Source organism: Balaenoptera ricei, chromosome X (genome assembly GCF_028023285.1).
Source record: "Balaenoptera ricei isolate mBalRic1 chromosome X, mBalRic1.hap2, whole genome shotgun sequence".
Lineage (NCBI taxonomy): Eukaryota > Metazoa > Chordata > Mammalia > Artiodactyla > Balaenopteridae > Balaenoptera > Balaenoptera ricei.
Genome location: NC_082660.1, coordinates 129,158,024 through 129,176,647, shown reverse-complemented (window position 1 = coordinate 129,176,647; position 18,624 = coordinate 129,158,024).

The following is an 18,624-nucleotide window of genomic DNA, read 5'->3' as shown; positions in this document are numbered from 1 at the left end:
AGGAAGAAAGGAGTTAGTTTCAGGTAGTACCTACAGGGGTATGGGTGGTGGGACAGACCTTTGCATATACCTACTGAAAGCTCACAGGAAACATTTCATGGGAAGCAATAGCTATTAACTATTCATTCATTTCCCTCGTCTTGCTGAATGAATGAATGCCCTTGAGTATATTGGATTCAGCCACAAGAGCCTGTTCTTTCTATAAAAGTGGCTTTATCCATACAGGACTATACAGGGACTGGGGCATGGTAAACCCAGGCAATACTTAGTTAATCTAGTTAGTTTCTTCTAGTTAGTCCCAGTGAGCTATGCATAATAGCTATAGGCAGTTCTATGGAATGACCTTGGAGTCACAAGTCTTGTGTGTTCTTGTGTGTAAGTCTTGGCTCCACCAAAGAGTGTCAGTTTAGGTCCTCCAGAAAGGAGATACCAAGACAGAGCTAGAAGTGCAAAAGAATTACTGGGATTAACCACTGTGATAGATAAGGTGGAAGAGAAGGCAGGAGTAGGCAGGGAAAGCTTTCAGAGAGCAATGCAGGTATGACACATGTGAAAGGAGGGGGGAAGAAAGGAGGATTGGTTAGGAAGAGCCTCAGACTGTAGTGTAGGTTTCAGAATGGCTCGTCTAGCCCAAGATGGGACTCCAGAATGCTGGGTAGAAATAGCTAGACCCTACTACCCCATTGTGCTCAGCCATTGTCTAGAGCTGCTTAAGGAAAGCCTGTCCTGGGCTTAACACTGGAAGTTGTCAAACGACTGTACTCCTTATGGGAATTTCTCTCTTGATAAATCTGAGGGGCAGCCCTCCACGGCTGCCACACAATGGAAGTCATCGAATCTTACCACGTTTCTACTTCCTCCTCTGCAAAATGAAGGAAACAAGAGTTACCAATCATATTGATCAAATAAATCAATTTGGATTACTGATTGGTTGGTTTTGCATTGTGAGAGTAGGGGTTTTGTGAACACAGCAGGCTTCCAGGAGAAGCACAGTTTAGAGAACACTCTGCCAAATGAAAGGATGACATAGTTTTGGACATTGTTTGGGATATGTGTGTGCGTGTGTGCGTATGCATGTTTAATCAAACAACAGTTCAGTATATCTTTAAGTAAGTGGTAGAACTATGTTTCAAATCAAGACCTTCTGAGTCTAAATTCAGTGTTTTTCCTATGATTTTACTGTGTCTCTTAAGAAAAATAGAGCTAGTGGCAGAATGAGGCAAAAATCTATATAACAACTGACCTGGGACTTGTAGGGGGACTTTTCACACATTTTCAGATGTGTATGTCAATAGCACTATAGGCTGAGCCTACTTTGAAATCCAATTACACACTACTTGGTTCACTGAAAAGGTACATATCAACAGATGCGCTCTTTCAATCTGTACTAAAGACTCCAAAGGATTCTTGGACCCTGCATCCAAGTCAGCAAAAGAATTTTACTGTAACAGCTTTTTATTTATTTATTCTTTTTTTTTCTTTTTTTGGCTGCGTGGCATGTGGGATCTTAGTTCCCCGACCAGGGATCGAACCTCTACCCCTGCGTTAGAAGCGCGGAGTCTTAACCACTGACCATCAGGGAAGTCCCTGTAACAGCTTTATTGAGATATAACTCACATACCAGACAACTCTCCCATTTAAAATGTACATTTTAATGGCTTTTGGTATATTCACAGAGTTGCACAACCATCACCACAATCAATTTTCATCACAATCGTTTTAATCATCCTCCAAAAGAAACCTTATATCCACCAGCAGTCACGCCCAATCCCCCAGCCCCAGTCTTCTGTGTCTGGCTTCTTTCACTTAGCAGAATGTTTTCAAGGTTCATCCATGTTGTAGCAAGTCCTTCACGTGTTGTAGTATTTTACTCATTTTTTATGGCCAAATGATATTCGATTATATTGGTATGCCAATACATCATTCATCAGTTGATGGATATTTGGGTTGCTTCCACTTTTTTGCTATTATGGATAATATGGCTATGAACAGTCATGTATAAGTTTTTGTGTGAATGTGTTTTAATGTCTCTTGGGTATATACCTGTGAGTGGCATTGCTGAATCACATAAATCCATGTTTAACCTTTTTTTTTTTTTTTCAAAGAAATTCACGTTCTTTTTATTTATTTATTTATGACTGTGTTGAGTCTTCGTTTCTGTGCGAGGGCTTTCTCTAGTTGCGGCAAGTGGGGACCACTCTTCATCGCGGTGCGCAGGCCTCTCACCATCGCGGCCTCTCTTGTTGCGGAGCACAGGCTCCAGACGCGCAGGCTCAGTAATTGTGGCTCACGGGCCCAGTTGCTCCGTGGCATGTGGGATCTTCCCAGACCAGGGCTCGAACCCGTGTCCCCTGCATTGGCAGGCAGATTCTCAACCACTGTGCCACCAGGGAAGCCCCATGCTTAACCTTTTAAAGAGCAGCAACAGACAAAATCTATGAGGTATCTGGAAATGACAGTTTCAGAAAGAATAAGTACCTTATTCTCTGCACTAGGACAGGGACAAGTCCACATCATGTAGCTGGTAGAAATTATTGAGATCTCCTAGATCTGATCTAGTTGCTTCCTTTTTGTCCAGTTCTGAGGATACAACATGTTGCCAATTCTAAAGGTGTCTTTCATGTTCTTCAATAGGTTTAGGCTCCCTCCTGCTTTTGCACCTGCTGGTTTTTCTGCCTTGGGACACTCTTCCTCTGCATGATCATGTGCTCACTTCTTTGTGTCATCATTACTTCAGCTCAAATATCATCTCTTCAGACAATCTAAAGTAGATCCCACTCAGTCATTTATTGTTCTCTTATCTTTTTAAAATTTTTCTCCATACCACTTATTACCATCTGACCTATTATATACATGCTATATATACATATTACAATATGTATGTACAATATTATATAGATATTACAGAATATGCTTTTTCAAAATTGACCATTATTGCCTGCTCTGTGAAATGGGTCTGAGTGCTTTAAATAGTTTTCCCCCGCTCTGAACAGCAGAGGGCGCTGGGGAGACATTGTTGGAGAAAGGAATTTTGTTACCTGGTTCCTGTGTGCACTCTTGCTAGGTTTCTGCAGCACTGGTAGCTTCTGCACCCGCAGCTTCCCCACTGCCCGACTCCCATAGTGTGGGCATCTTCCCCAGAGCCCAGCACCCACAGTGCATCCAGATGCCCTAGTGCCCATCTCCTGCAGCGTGGGCAGGTTCCCCAGCACCCACCTCCTGTGGCACTTGTACCTCCAGTGTTCCTACAGTGTGCTGCGGCCAACGTCACCCAGCTATTGTATTGTTGGGTATTTGGTTTCCACTGGGGTCACTGAAGTGACAATCCATGGAAAAATTCTGTTTGGTTTTGTTTGTCTTGGTTTGGTGTCCTTCCCCCCTGCCACCAACTTTATTGAAGTATAACTGACAAATATTGAATATATTTGAGGTGTACAAGTTGATGTTTTGATATACACACACACTGTGAAATAATCACCAAAATCAAGCTAATTAACATACCTGTCACTTCACATAGTCACCATTTTCTTTTTGTGTGTGGTGAAAACACCTAAGATTTACCCTCTTAGAAAATTTTAAATATACAATAAAGTAAGTCCTCCTCTTCTCTCACCTCCCAGCCCCTAGCAAAATCACCAATCTATTCTCTGTTTCTATGAGTTCAATGTTTTTAGATTCCACATATAAGTGAGATCATACAGTATTTGTCTTTCTTTGCCTGACTTAATTCACTTAACACATGCCCTCAAAGTTCATCTATGTTGTCTCATTGGCAGTATTTCCTTAATTTTTATGGCTGAATAATATTCCACTGTGTGTATATGTATATATATATGTGTGTATATATATATATATATATTTTTTTTTTTTACATTTTCTTTATCCATTCATCTGTCAAGTACACTTACATTGTTTCCATGCCTTAACTATTGTGAATAATGCTGCAATGAAGGGAGTACATGTGTCTCTTTGAGATAGTGATGTTGTTTCCTTCATATATGCTCAATAGTAGGAATGCTGAATCATATGCTATTTGTATTTTTAATTTTTTGAGGAACCTCCATACTGTTTTCCATGGTGGCTGCACCAATTTACATTCCCACCAACAGTGCATCAGGGCTCCCTTTTCTCTGCTTCTTCTCCAGCACTAGTTATCTCTGGTCTTTTTGATAATAGCCAATCTAACAAGTACGAGGTGATATCTCATTGTGGTTTTGATTTGCATTTGCCTGATGATTAGTGATGTTGAGTAACTTTTCATGTAACTGTTGGTCATTTGAATAGCTTCTTTGAAAAGTATGTATTCAGGTCCTTTACCCATTTTTATTTGGGTTGTGTTTTTGTTATTGAATTATATCAGTTCCTTATATATTTTGGATATCAACCACTTATCAGATATATGGTTTATAAATATATTCTCCCATTCCATAAGTTTCCTTTTTTATTTTGTTGATATTTTCTTTTGCTATACCAAAGGTTTTTAGCTTGATGTAGTTTCATGTGGGTTTTTTTTGGGGGGGAGGAGGTTGGTTGTTTTTTGCTTTTGGTTTGTTTGTTTTTGCTTTTCTTGTTTGTGCTTTTGGTGTTATATCTAAAAAGTCAATGCCAAGACCAATATCAAGGAGATTTTTCCTATGTTCTCTTCTAGGAGTTTTATAGTTTTAGGTCTTATGTCTTTAATGCATTTCAAGTTAATTTTTGTGAATGGTGTTAGATGGTGGTCCTATTTCATTATTGTGCAAGTGAGTATCCAATTTGGCCAACACCATTTATTGAACATACCATACTTTCCCCATTAAACATTCTTGGCTTCATTATCAAAATTATTGATAGTTGACCAAATAAGCATGGCTTAATTTCTGGGCTCTCCATTGTGCTCTATTGGTCTATGTGTCTGTTTTTATGCCAGTACCAAACTGCTTTGATTACTATAGCTTTGCAATATAGTTTGAAATCAGGAAGTGTGATGCCTCCAAATTTGTTCTTCTTTCTCAGGATTCCTTCAGCTATCCAGGTCTTCTGTAATTCCATTTTGTAATCAGGGTTGTTCTATTTCTGTAAAAAATGCTACTGGAATTTTAATAGGGATTACACTGGATCTATAAATGGCTTTAGGTAGTATGGACATTTTAGCAATATTAATTCTTCCAATCCATAAACATGAATACCTTTCCATTTGTTTGTGCCTTCATCGATTTCTTTCATCAGTGTGTTATAGTTAACACTGTACAGATATTTCACCTCCTTGATTAAATTTAATCCTAATTATTTCATTGTTTTGATGCTATTATAATGGGATTGTTTTCTTTATTTCTTTTTAGGTAGTTCATTTTTAGTGTATAGAAACACAATTGATTTTTTTGCATGTTGATTTTATATGATGCCACTTTATTAGTTCTAACAGTTTTTTGGTGGAGTCGTTGGGATATATATATATATATATATATATATATATATATGATCCAATTATCCATTATACATCTTTTGATTGAATAATTTAATCCATTTACTTTTAAAGTAATTATTCATAAGTAAGGTCTTACTATTGCCATTTTGTCAATTGATTTCTGGCTGTTGTGGTGCTTTTGTTCATTTTTTCTCTCTTGCTATCTTCCTTTGTGATTTGATGACTTTTTATGGTGGTATGTTTTGATTCGTTTAATGTAATCTTTTGTGTATCAACTATAGGTTCTTCCTTTGTGGTTACCATAAGCCTAACATAAAATACGTTATAGTTATAACAACCTATTTTAAGCTGATAACAACTTAACTTTGATAGCATACAAAGACTGTATACTTCTCTCTCCTCTCACATTTTAGTTTACTGTTGTTAGAATTTACATCTTTTTAATACTATGTATCCAATAACAAATTACAGTATTAATAGTTATTCTTAATACATTTGTTTTTTATCTGTTTTTTTTTCACCTTTATCAGCTCAATGCACGGATATAGGGGCGAGGGAGCTTGTTTTTTGTCTTTTAAACTAGACTTGAAGTGATTTCTGTTCCACCATTACAACATTAGAGAATCTAACATGAGTACATATTTACCCTTACTGGTGAGTTTTATACACTCATGTTTCTAACTTTTTGTCCTTTCCTTTCGTCTTGAGAACTTAGGGAAAAATTTGTGATATAAGAAAAATATATAGGAAAAGAAGGTGTTATATGTAAATACTGCAGCAGAATATAGCTTTATTTCTTTTAATTGATTTCAAGAAAATCCAGTAAAGGGCTTAAGATATTTTGAATACTTTTGATGGACTGACAATGCATCCCTGACCACCATCCAGTGAAAAACCAAGCACCATGGGATAGGGTGTACAGATTGATAGACTGATGAGAATGACTAGGAGAGAAAAACTTTCTTAAATGAAGTACATGACTGCTGTGGCTGGTTCTCCTGCTACAGAGACCTTCATCTATGACCAGAGGATGTCCAAGCCAATGCCCACATGGTGGTATAAGGAAGAATCAAGTTGAGAATAAGAGAATACTGTTCAGCACTGTTACAACTGAACTCTATTGAGCCTGCAATATCTGGATGTGATTGTGTCCATTTTTATTGTTTTATTAAATCTGATAATATTTCCTTAGGAAGGTTTCAAAAAGGACATTGGCACATTTGGGAATGCTGAAGGAAAAAAACAGAGGTGAAGTGGCTAGTGTTCCTTAGGAATTTGGATTGGGAGCAGGAGTTGGGGCTAAAGATAGCCATAAGCCTTCCTGGAAACCTATAACTATGTATCTATCTATCTATATTACCTATACATATATATTTTATATATTCTAAAATGTGTGGGGCTCCCTGTATGTATGAGAGATGGGGATATATTGGGGATGGCTCTTAAAGGGAACAGACTCTGGAAAGTTTGGAGATTAGAGGACACCTAGAATGTATTCTCTTCATTCACTCTAAAACCTCCATGGCAAGAATCATTATCATTATGTGTTCATACAAATCTTCTTTTTAACCTTCTCCACAAGTATTTCCAGAAGCTGGTTCCCATGTTCATAAAACTAGTACTGGTGTTCTCTGTAGGCAGAAACTCTAAATCTCAGAGTAACAAGAAAAGAGAAAAGGAATATTCTCTCTCAGGCCTAAATCTGTCATGTAAGAGAGGTTAGGGCTGAGGATATAAATACAGATTGTATTTCAACTCATAGGCATGACTAAGAGTGAGGGTAGATAGTACCATACTGAGTCCTAGGGCACTAGAACCCTCAGAGATGAAGGAGAGGTGGAAAAGGCAATAAAGTAGAACTGAGAAGCAGTTGCCAGGGGCATAAAAGAAAGACCAAGAGAGCGTGTGCTTCTAGAAGACAAGCAAACAGTGCTGGGCCAAAGCAAATATGTGCATCCTCATATACATGTTTTGGATGTACTTTTTAAATTGTTGGGGTTTTTTCCTAATATTAAAGTAGAAGAAAAAAGAGAATTTGAAAATAGTATTTATGAATTTGGTTCCATTAGAGCCAGGTAAGTGAAATTATTTTTTTAAATTGGGTGTATAAATAAAATATTTAAAATTAAAATAACATTATGAGTTTTATTATACTTACTTTTTAATTTTTCAATATTTTGGAAAAATATATTAAAATACATACATAAATACACATGTATGCATATATATGCACATATACAGGGGCACATATAACGGGCCTCAGCCTCCTTTATGGCTTGGCATGGCACTGGTAGGCCCCATCTTCATTTAAAATGTTGATGTTTTTCATCATAGATTTTTAGAATTGATTTTGACTTTTTGAAGTATTGCATTGAAATAGTATACATATTGATTACTGAGTTTTTGATGCATCCCTTAAATTTTGTGCCTGAGGTGAGTGAAGCACTCACTTTTCTCCCCCTAGTCCCAGCTCTGCAGGTGAAGAAAGCATTACAAGGAAGAGAGAACAAGTCACTGGGGCAGATGTTGTTTGGATGGTCAAGGAAGCTGGAGATGGTTAATTGGCCATTGGCTTTAGCAACATGGGAGCCATTGGTGACCTTGACAAGACCAGCTTCAGTGAAGTGTTGGGGGTGAAATCCTGACTGGAGTAGATTCAAGACTGTTAAAATGTACTTGTAGGATTTTACTTTACGGAGGTAACTGTGACAATGCCATTGAAAGAAGATTTTTATCACTTACATTTCTGAGGAGGGAGCATGCTACATGATGCAGGGCCATGGGAAAGCACCAGACTTGGTCAGGAGGCAGAAGTAGGGGTGAGGGGAAAGCATGACCCAGAGCTTTTATCATATTTTCCTCAGGAAAGGCAAGGCAGGACAAAGGAAACAGCTTAGGATTGGATAATTTGAATGATTGCAGTGGGCTCTAGGCTATAGGGATGGTCTATAGTTGTCTGGTACCTGGCCCTTGGTGATTTAGGGCAGGAGAAATATTGACTTAGTGGGTAAGAGTTAATACAGGAGGTGATTTGGGGTATAGAGTCAGAATTGCTTTGAGAGCTTGTAATATGATTTTTGTTTGCTAGCACAAACTAGATCACCAGGGAGATATAAACAACTTTGGCTATTAGTTTGGCCCTGTGATTAATGGATGCCAAATAGACAAGTACAGAATCTAAGAAAACTCAGAACAAAGACAGAAGGGTTGGTGAGGAAGTACAGAAGGCAAAAATGTTTTTATCTTTGCTTATTTATTTGCTATCTGTTTCAGTCTGACCAGGTTTGTTTTCAAATTAGTTAAATAGCCAACATTTTCTTACACTTTCTACAGACTATATGTGTTAAAACATACAAATGAGAATAACCACTGAATTGACATTTCTTGTGAACTGTTCAATATAATGCTGTCTTTTTATAATACCAAGATGAGAAAAAAGACAACATTGAATGGAAGACAGAAGTCAAATAACCATGAGATAAAGTATTACTTCCTGTTGACATTTTATAACACTTAATTTACCTTTAGAAACGTCAAATGATCTTTTTCTCCTTTATTCAGCATGTTCTCCCTGCTTTCTTTTGAAAGGACTCCTATCTCTCTCTCCTAGAATCTCTCAACACAATGTGATAGTTTACTAAAACGAGAGAGACTGAGAGGGGAAGCGAACCACTGCATTATGGAAAATGCATACTATTTCTCAGGATAACTGAGATTAAGGATTCTAAAATATTTAGTATTTATACTCATAACAACCATAACTGCCAGAATTCCGACATGGTAAAGTAATTTGCATCTCTCCAGTTCATGGAGCCTTTTAGCAATTTAACCCATAGACACATAAAACATTAAAGCTGGAAGAGCCCTAAGAGATCATTCACACAAGTGTTTCTTATAAACACTCAGAAATCTGCAAACATGTCCTCAGGGTTCAGGGGGTCATTGTGTATGTTCAATTTCTATTTATAAAAATCAGTCAACTATAAGATAATTATTTTAATGTTTGGTTTCCATTTCAGACATATATCAAGTGGTTACGTGGTGGCTGATTGCTAGGTGAGGTTGCTCATGATGAATCACTATCTAACACCGCCAGCTGACCTCAGGGCTTTGATTGGTATATAGTAGAAACTGTTTTTATCCTTAACACATATGTTTAATTTTCACCCTTAATAGGCCAGGTTAAAAACAGAAAACAGGGAACACTGATGCTGATATATAGCATGTGACTGAGGGGTCTAGAAATGATAATAATTCTGCCAATTTGCCTTTTGCTGATCTATGACTTCTGATTCATCAACGTTCTCATATAAGACATAACACTATCTCTAGGACTTCAAAAATCAGCCTTAAAAGAGACACTAAAGTAATGAATATATAATTTGTGTGTTCATTTATTAGGAATAAAAACTACCCCCATCCAGAAAGTATCATTTGCAGAAAAATGCTTTCAAATAGCAGCATGAAGCTTTCCCTCTCATGTCAATATTTAGCAACTGATACATATTGTAAAAATAAACACCAGAATACCTAACACACTACTGAAGGAGAAGAACAAAGTTGGAGGACTTATGCTACCTGACTTCAAGACTTACTTAAAAAGCTACAGTAATCAAGAAAATGTGGTGTTGGAGAAAGAATAGACAAATAGATCAATGGAATAGAATAGAGAGTTCAGAAATAGACCCACATAAATATAGTCAACTGATCTTTGACAAGGGAACAAAGGCAGTACAATGAAATCAAGATAGTCTCTTCAACAAGTGGTACTGGAACAACTGGACATCCACATGCAAAAAAAAAAAGAATCTAGACTCAGACTTTACAACCTTCACAAAAACTAACTCAAAATGGATCATAGAACTAAATATAAACAAGAAACTATAAAACTCCTAGAAGATAACATAGGAGAAAACCTAGATGATTTTGGGTATGGTGATGGCTTTTTAGATATAACAACAAAGACACAATCCATGAAAGAAATAATTGGTAAGTTGGACTTCATTAAATTAAAAACTTCTGCTCTGTAAAAATAAAAAAATACTGTCAAGAAAACGAGAAAACAAATCATAGCCTGTGAGAAAATATTTGCAAAAGACACATCTGATATATTTGAATATATCAAAAATATACAAAGAACTCTTAAAACTCAATAATAAGGAAACAAACAACCTAATTTACAAATTGGCCAAAGACCTTAACAGACACCTCACCAAAAAAAGATATATAGGTGGCAAATGAGCATATGAAAAAATAATCCATATCACATATGTCATCAGGGAAATGCAAATTAAAACATCAATGAGATACCACTACACACTTATTAGAATGGCCAACATCCAAAACACTGACAACCCCAAATGCTGTGAGGATGTGGAACAGTGGGAACTCTCATTCACTGCTGGTGGGAATGCAAAATGGTACAGCCACTTTGGAAGACAGTTTGGTGATTTCTTACAAAACTAAACATACTTTTACTATATGATTCAGCCAACATACTCCTTGGTATTTATCCAAAGGAGTTGAAAATTATGTCCACAGAAAAACCTGCACATGGATATATACAGCAGCTTTATTCATAATTGCCAAAACTTGGAAGTAACCAAGATGTCCTCCAGTAGGTAAATAGATAAATAAACTGTGGTACATCCAGGAATGGGATATTATTCAACACTAAAAAGAAATGAGCTATCAAGCCATGAAAAGATATGAAGGAGCCTTAAATGCATAGTACTAAGTCAAAGAAGCCAATCTTGAAAAGCCTACATACTGTATGATTCCAGTTGTATAATATTCTGTAAAAGGCAAAACTATGGAGAAAATTAAAAATCAGTGGTTGCCGGGGGGTTGGTGGGAGGAGAGAGATGAATCAGAGGACAGAGTATTTTTAGGGCAGTGAAAATACCCTGTATATTACAATGATGGATACATGCCATCATACTTTGGTTCTCACTCACAGAATGTACAACACCAAGAATGAACCCTAAGGTAAACTATAGATTTGGGGTGATTGTGATGTGTCAATGTAGGTTCATCCTTGGTTAAAAAAAAAAGGACCATTCTGGTAAGTGATATTGATAGTGGGGGAGGCTATAAATGTGAGGGGACAGGGGGCATATGACAAATCTTTGTTGTAAACCTAAAATTGCTCTAAAAAACAAAGTCTTTTTAAAAAACCAAATTGATTGTTAAGTACAGAGTGCAAGATTTTCAAATATCTATTTATCAATCAGTAATTCAGACAAGTTAAAATAATTTAAGACATCTCTTTAGCAAATTGTGAAACCAGGGGAAAGCTGGAGAAGCTGATACTCTTGCAGAAAGTTGGTTTTTCCATGCAAAGAAGCTATTGTCAGCTCTCGGGTGACAGTTTGCTAAAGGAACTGGATACGGCACCTTTTTCCATAACACATTAACTCAAAGTATACATGGTGTGAATATAATTGTTGAATTTATTATTATAAGAAGACTGAAATAAAACTACCTGTTATGATCTGCAGTCGGATGAGAAAATTGATGTTTCTAATTTGGCCATTTTAACGTGCATGCAGTCCTCAAATCAAACATGATATAAAATGTGTTTTGTAAGTTATCTGTCAACACAACGTGAAAAAAGGCTGAGAAATGATACTTTAGCCTACCCCCCTCATTTTAAAAAATATTTATTTATTTATTTATTTATTTTTGCTGCGCCAGGTCTTAGTTGCAGCATGTGGGGTCTTTAGTTGTAGCATGCAGGCTCTTTTAGTTGCAGCATGAGGACTCTTAGTTGCGGCATGCATACGGGATCTAGTTCCCTGACCAGGGATCGAACCCGGGTCCCCTGCATTGGGAGCGTGGAGTCTTACCCACTGGACCACCAGGGAAGTCCCACCCCCCCCTCATTTTACGTCAGGAGTAAATGAGGCTCAGGGAGGGGAAATGATTTGTCCAAAGTCATACAGTGAGTTAGAGTAAAGGCAGAATAAGAACTCAAGTTTTCTGACCTCCACACTCTTATTGATCCTATAGCATATTCCTGCATTTCAGGGTAAAAGTCCAACAGAACATCTTTAAGGGCTCTCATTCTGAGCACTCATTTTAAACAATATTCTTTATAATAACAATATGTAAATTTGCTAATCTCATTGGTAGAATCAATTGATTCAGATATTGCTATCTCCTTTTAGTCCTGGTAGCAGTACAAGGGGAAAAAAGGGGGGATGAAGGGTGGGTGGTGGCAGTCCAAAGGCCAGCTAATAAAGGCTAGCAGTTCAAAAGCCTTCTCTGATTATCCAAATGTAAGGCAATAAGAGCTGGAAGAATGACGACATGAATGGGAAGGAGGGACAATGTGGGAGGGAAGGTTGAAGACTTGAGAGGATTTCGTGACTACCTGGAAGTTGTTGAAAAGATGGAAGTCACAAAGGATTCCAGCTGTTTTCACTGAGATACCTAGGAGACCAGGAGATGAGAGAGAGAGAAGAGAGGGAATAAGTTGAGGACTGAACCTCAAGGGAATGTGTGCCAGAGATATTGTTGTTGGTACTCAATCCTGTCACTTTTTTCTCAGGGGCTGGAGGATTGGAAACTCTATTTCCCAGATTGCCTTGTCATTTGGATTTTATGAGATTTGGAAGGCAAAATACAAGGAGACGCAGGAGCAGATGGAAGATGTTAAATTTGCAGTGGCTTCTGAGCAAGCTCCCTTTGGTGCTGCCGGCTGCTGCCAATGGCTACTTACTATTCCTATACTTCCTGATTTCCCCAACCCTCCTGATCTCTGCCCCATTCCAAGAGTTATGTAAGCAGGATGTTCCTCAGATTACATCCTCCTGCTAAAAAACCTGGGGTGGTTTCTATATTTCTGACCAAATCCTGATTGATGGAAACCCTTGCCCTCAGAGTGTGGGTGCTGGGCCGGCAGCATCACCTGGGAGCTTGTTAGAAACTCAGAATCTCAAGCCCCACCCCAGACCTACTGAATTAGAATCTGCATTTTAATATGACCTCCAGGTGATTGGTATGTGGATTCAAATTTGACAAGGCTCACTATATAGCAATTACAGAGGTAGGCCATCTTTGGGTAAGTTTCAGTGTACTGATGGAGGAAGAGAAGAAAATTTATAGGAAGAAAGACATAAATGGGAGCTAAGAAAACAGAGGCAATAAATAGGCATCACTGTTTTGAAGAATTTATCCATAAACTAAAAGGGGCCCATCTAAGAAATGACCTCTCCCTCTCCTATTGTTTACGACTTTAAAACAAATCACATCACAGTGGCTCTTACACAAGTGTTGTTTCTGTAAGTATCTTTATTTTCCAGTGGACTATGAAACTCTAGAGTCATGAAGTGCAATACAGTGGGCACTAGCCCCAAGTGTCTATTGTGCACTTGAAATGTGGCTAGTCCAAATGGAGAAGTGCTGTAGGTATAAAATCCAGAATGGATTTCAAAGATATAAAAGAAAAAATTATCCAACATGTCACATTAGTATTTTTTTATTTGTGACATGTCAAATGTTAATATGTTGAATATATTGGGTTAAATAAGTTTTTATAATCAATCCCACCTTGTTACTTTTTATCTTTTGTAATGCAGCTACTAGAAAGTTTTAAATTGCATACGTGACTCATACTATATTTCTTTTTTTCCAGCTTTATTGAGATATAATTGACACAGAACACTGTGTGAGTTTAAGGTATAGAATGTGATGATTTGATACACATGTATATTGCAAAATGTTTTCCTCAATAAGATGGTAACATCCTCACCTCACATATTTACCATTTTGCTGCTGCTGCTGCTGTTGTTATGGTGAGAACATTAAAGCTCTACTCTCACAGTAACTTTAAAATATACAGTACAGTATTGTTAACTATAGTCGCCATGCTTTATATTACATCCCCAGAACTTATTTATCTTATAACTGGAAGTTTGTACCCTTTGACCAACATCTTTCCATTTTCCCTACCCCTCAGCCCCTGGCAACCACCATTCTACTCTGCTTGTATGAGTTCAATGGTTTCATATTCCACATATGAATGAGATTATACACTACTTGTATTTCTCTGTCTGACTTAATTCATTTAGCATAATGCCCTCAAGGTCCATCCATGTTGTCACAAATGGCAGGATTTCCTTCTTTTTTATGGCTGAATTACACACACACACACACACACACGTACACACACATCACATTTTCTTTATCCATTCATCCATCTATGGACACTTCGATTGTTTCCATGTCTTGGCTATTGTGGATAATGCTGCAACAAACATGCGAGTGCAGATATCTCTTTAAGATATCAATTTCGTTTTCTTTGGCTATATGCCTAAAGTAAGACTGCTGGATCGTATGGTAGTTCTATTTTTATTTTTTTTGAGGAACCTCCATACTGTTTTCCATAGTGGCTGCACCAATTTACATTCCCACCAACAGTGCACAAGGATTCTCTTTTCTCAACATCCTCCTCAATGCTTGTTATCACTTGTCTTTTTGACAATAGCCATTCTAACAGGCGTGAGGTGATATCTCTTCATGGTTTTGATTTGCCTTTGCCTGATTATGAGTAATGTTGAGCACTATTTCATGTACCTGTTGGTGATTTGGATGTCTTCTTTAGAAAAAGTCAATTCAGGTCCTTTGCCCATTTTTCAGTTAGACCATTTGTGTTTTGCTATTGATTTGTATGAGTTTCTTATATATTTAGGGTATTAAGCCCTTATCAGATATATGATTTACAAATATTTTCTTCCATTTCGTAAGTTGCCTTTTCATTTTGTCGATTGTTTCTTGCTGTGCAGAAGCTCTTTATAGTCCCACTTGTTGATTTTTGCTTTTGTTGCTTGTGCTTTTGTTGTCATATCCAAAAGATCATCGTCAACATTGTTGCCAAGCACCTTTTTTGCTATGTTTTTTTGTAGGAGTTTTATGGTCTCAGGTCTAATGTGTAAGTTCTCAATCCCTTTTGAGTTCATTTTTATGAGTGGTGTAAGATAGGGGTCCAATTTCATTCTTTTACATTGTATTATATTTCTATTAGACAATGCTGCCCTATAGCGCTGGGATAGGGTCTTAGTGATCGCTCAGTCCACAATAGCATGTGCTCCATTTCTCACCACTGAATTGCTAAATGGTGGTAAAAACGCCTAAGCTCTCCAGTCAAAGCTGTTTTTTTATTTTTCCTGAATGCTCACAGCACTTAATATTTGCACTTCCTTGTAAGTAATTATGCATAATTTAGAACTTACTGGGCATAATTTCATGCTGTTAATTATGTCATGTCTATAAAGTATTTTCACCACTTTTGTGCATCCTATTATTCTTATTATGCCTAGCACAATGCTATGTACACAGTAAGAACTGATTAAGTTCCTGTTAAAGTAGGTGTTTTTAATCCTCTGCTTGTGATGAACTTTGCTACCACAGTAATAAAAGCTCAGTCTGCATATGACACATGAGGCTGACCTACTTAGAGACAATCTATCTTTGACATAAGCATGGCCCCATAACAATGAATTAGCCCATTGAGATATTAATTCACTCACAAATGTTTGACACATACTATGTTCCAGGATTAAACCCTCATTTACAACCACTAACCCAATTACATTCTTTTTCATCTCTTAAAAAACGAGTAAACACATGGTAAACACATGAGAGTTCAGTAAAATCCTGAACTCTCATATCTTTTGTTTGTAGAACTATATATATATATATATTTTTTTAATTTCCTAAAACGTGTGCATTTCTATATTACTCTTATCCAGAGTTACTTCCTGCAAAGATATTTATTTTATTTTATTGTTTTGATTCCTAGTAACATAGATTGGCTCAAAGGAGAAAAGAAGAAATGGATTGAATAGCTGCTATGGATTCATAAATTCTTCCCACAGCCTTTTTGAGTTGAGGGCAAGTCAGAGCTTGGTGGAGGGTATTTAAATAGACTTCATGATCAATAGAAAGGTCTCAAAGTTTCTCCATTTATCACTCTCCCCCTAAAAAATGAAAGAGCTACAGTTTGATCTCCACCTTTGACATATAGTAATTTAAACATCAAAGAGGGATTTTAGTAATGGGTTTCACACTTCTGAAGGAAAATAAAGTTTCCCATAGCTTTGTTGGCAACAGATAGAAGCACTGAATCAAAATAACCTAGATAAACTGTCTATGGAGTTTATCCATAAAGTCCAGGTTCTTGAGTCCAGGCTCAAAATAAGATTCTACTTAGGTCAACTTATTTCTCTAGAGAAACAATAACCCAATTCATCTACAGAGTTAACCAACAAAAAGCCCACATTTAGATTTTTTAATTTCCCCAAAAGCCCAACAATGGCTGAAGTCATATCTGCTCATCCACTGAGCTTTCATGCCAAATTGCTCTGTGGAGAGAGCTTGCTCTGTTCTCTTGTATGTCATGTTCAACTGTCATGTGATGAACACCCCAAAGCTTTCATCCATTGCCTGGTTTCAGGGTGGAGACATACATGTTTTTGTCAGCAGCTGATGGCTATCTTGAGAGTCAATTAAGTAGAAGCCTTTATGTTCTGACTCATTCTTTCTCCCTACAATAATAATACATATACACTGATGCATATACACACATCTTATATATACACATAATGCATAATATAGCAAGGATCTCAGAGAAGCCAGCTTAGGACAGTTTGAGGTGGGCAATGCATCAGAAGCACCACTTCCTCTACAACTACTGTGTTTGGAGTCAACATCACTCTCACTCAGATTATTGTAACTGCTTCCTAACTGGTCTCCCTGCTTCAACCCTCGCCCTCCTATAGTCTGTTCTCCCTCAGAGTAAAACCCAAGTTCTCTACATCAATCTACATGGCTCTGCATGATCTGCCCTAGAACCCCACATACTCATCACCTGCTGCCCCTCAAACATGCCAAACGTAGTCATGCTCATGGTCTTTGCACTTGCTCTTCCTTCTTCTTGGAATAGTCCCCCACATATCTATAGGGTCAAACCCCTCATTTACTTTAGATCTCTGGTCAACTGGCCCTTATCAGTGAGGCTTTCCTTGACTAGCCTATATAAAATAGCAACACTGCTCTAACACTCTCTCTCCACTTTGGATCATTTTTTCCAAAGCACTTATCACCATATGATATCTTATTTACTTGTTCATTTATTATATTTCCCCCTAGTAGAATATCAGCTCCATGAGGACAGAGATTTTTTTCCACTGCTATATCTCAGAAACCTAGAACTTAGGAGGTACTCACCAAATATTTGCTGAATTAATGAATTCATAAGTGAATGAATAGATACTGTTTAAAGACCTGATTCAACTCCTGGGACTAACAGTGAAGAAACATAATGAGACTGAACTACAGACCCTGGATTAAAAGGAAAAATAAAAATGTACTAAGGCATTGTCACAACACCAGGGCAGAAGTATTTGAGATGTCTCAGGGACTGGGCCAAGCTTGGAGGCCTATTACCTGGAAATTTCTTCAGAGAATCAATAGGAATCAAATCAAGGGCCTGAAATTCAAACAGAGGTCACAGGTTGAAAGAAAAACTATAGCTTGACAAACCAGAGGGCTGAGGAGGAGATATAAGAAAGAATTTAGAAAATGAAACAGTGACGTGAATGGCATGAGTTTCCAGGTGCTGAGTGAATTAAGCCAGATGGTTCAGGTACTTTGAATCCAGTTGTCAGAGCAGAAGTAATAGGCAAGGTCCCAAGTCCACACTGGTGGGCCAGGGTTGTTTTAAAGAAAGCCAGAATAGACAGGAGACCTTAGAAGCAGAACACGAAATGCAGGCAGAATTTGGTATCTGGGTCTCATTTGGGGGAATGCTATTATGGGTAGAGAACTGACACATTGGGAGACCGAAATCAAATTTTCAGTATCCATGTAAGTGGGCAGGTCACAACCAAGCAAGTATCATAAGACTCCTGTTTCCAGGTGAGAGGCTGTGGGTCCTCTGGCTAAATATGAAGCTCCTATCTACTCAACCCAGATAGACAAGGCCTGCTCCCCAAGAGGTGACTAGTTCTCTTATTTAATAGAGAAAATACAAACCATAGATGAAAACTCCCACGTCTTCCCAATATCATTCCCTAACCTAATATCCTCATTGCAGGCATAACCATATATTCTCCCTTCCCTCCTATTGCAAAGGAAGAAGCATGTGTACTTTTATCATAAATCAATCTTTCTTCACATCTGGTTTCTCCTTTTCAAGAACTTTCACTTTCACT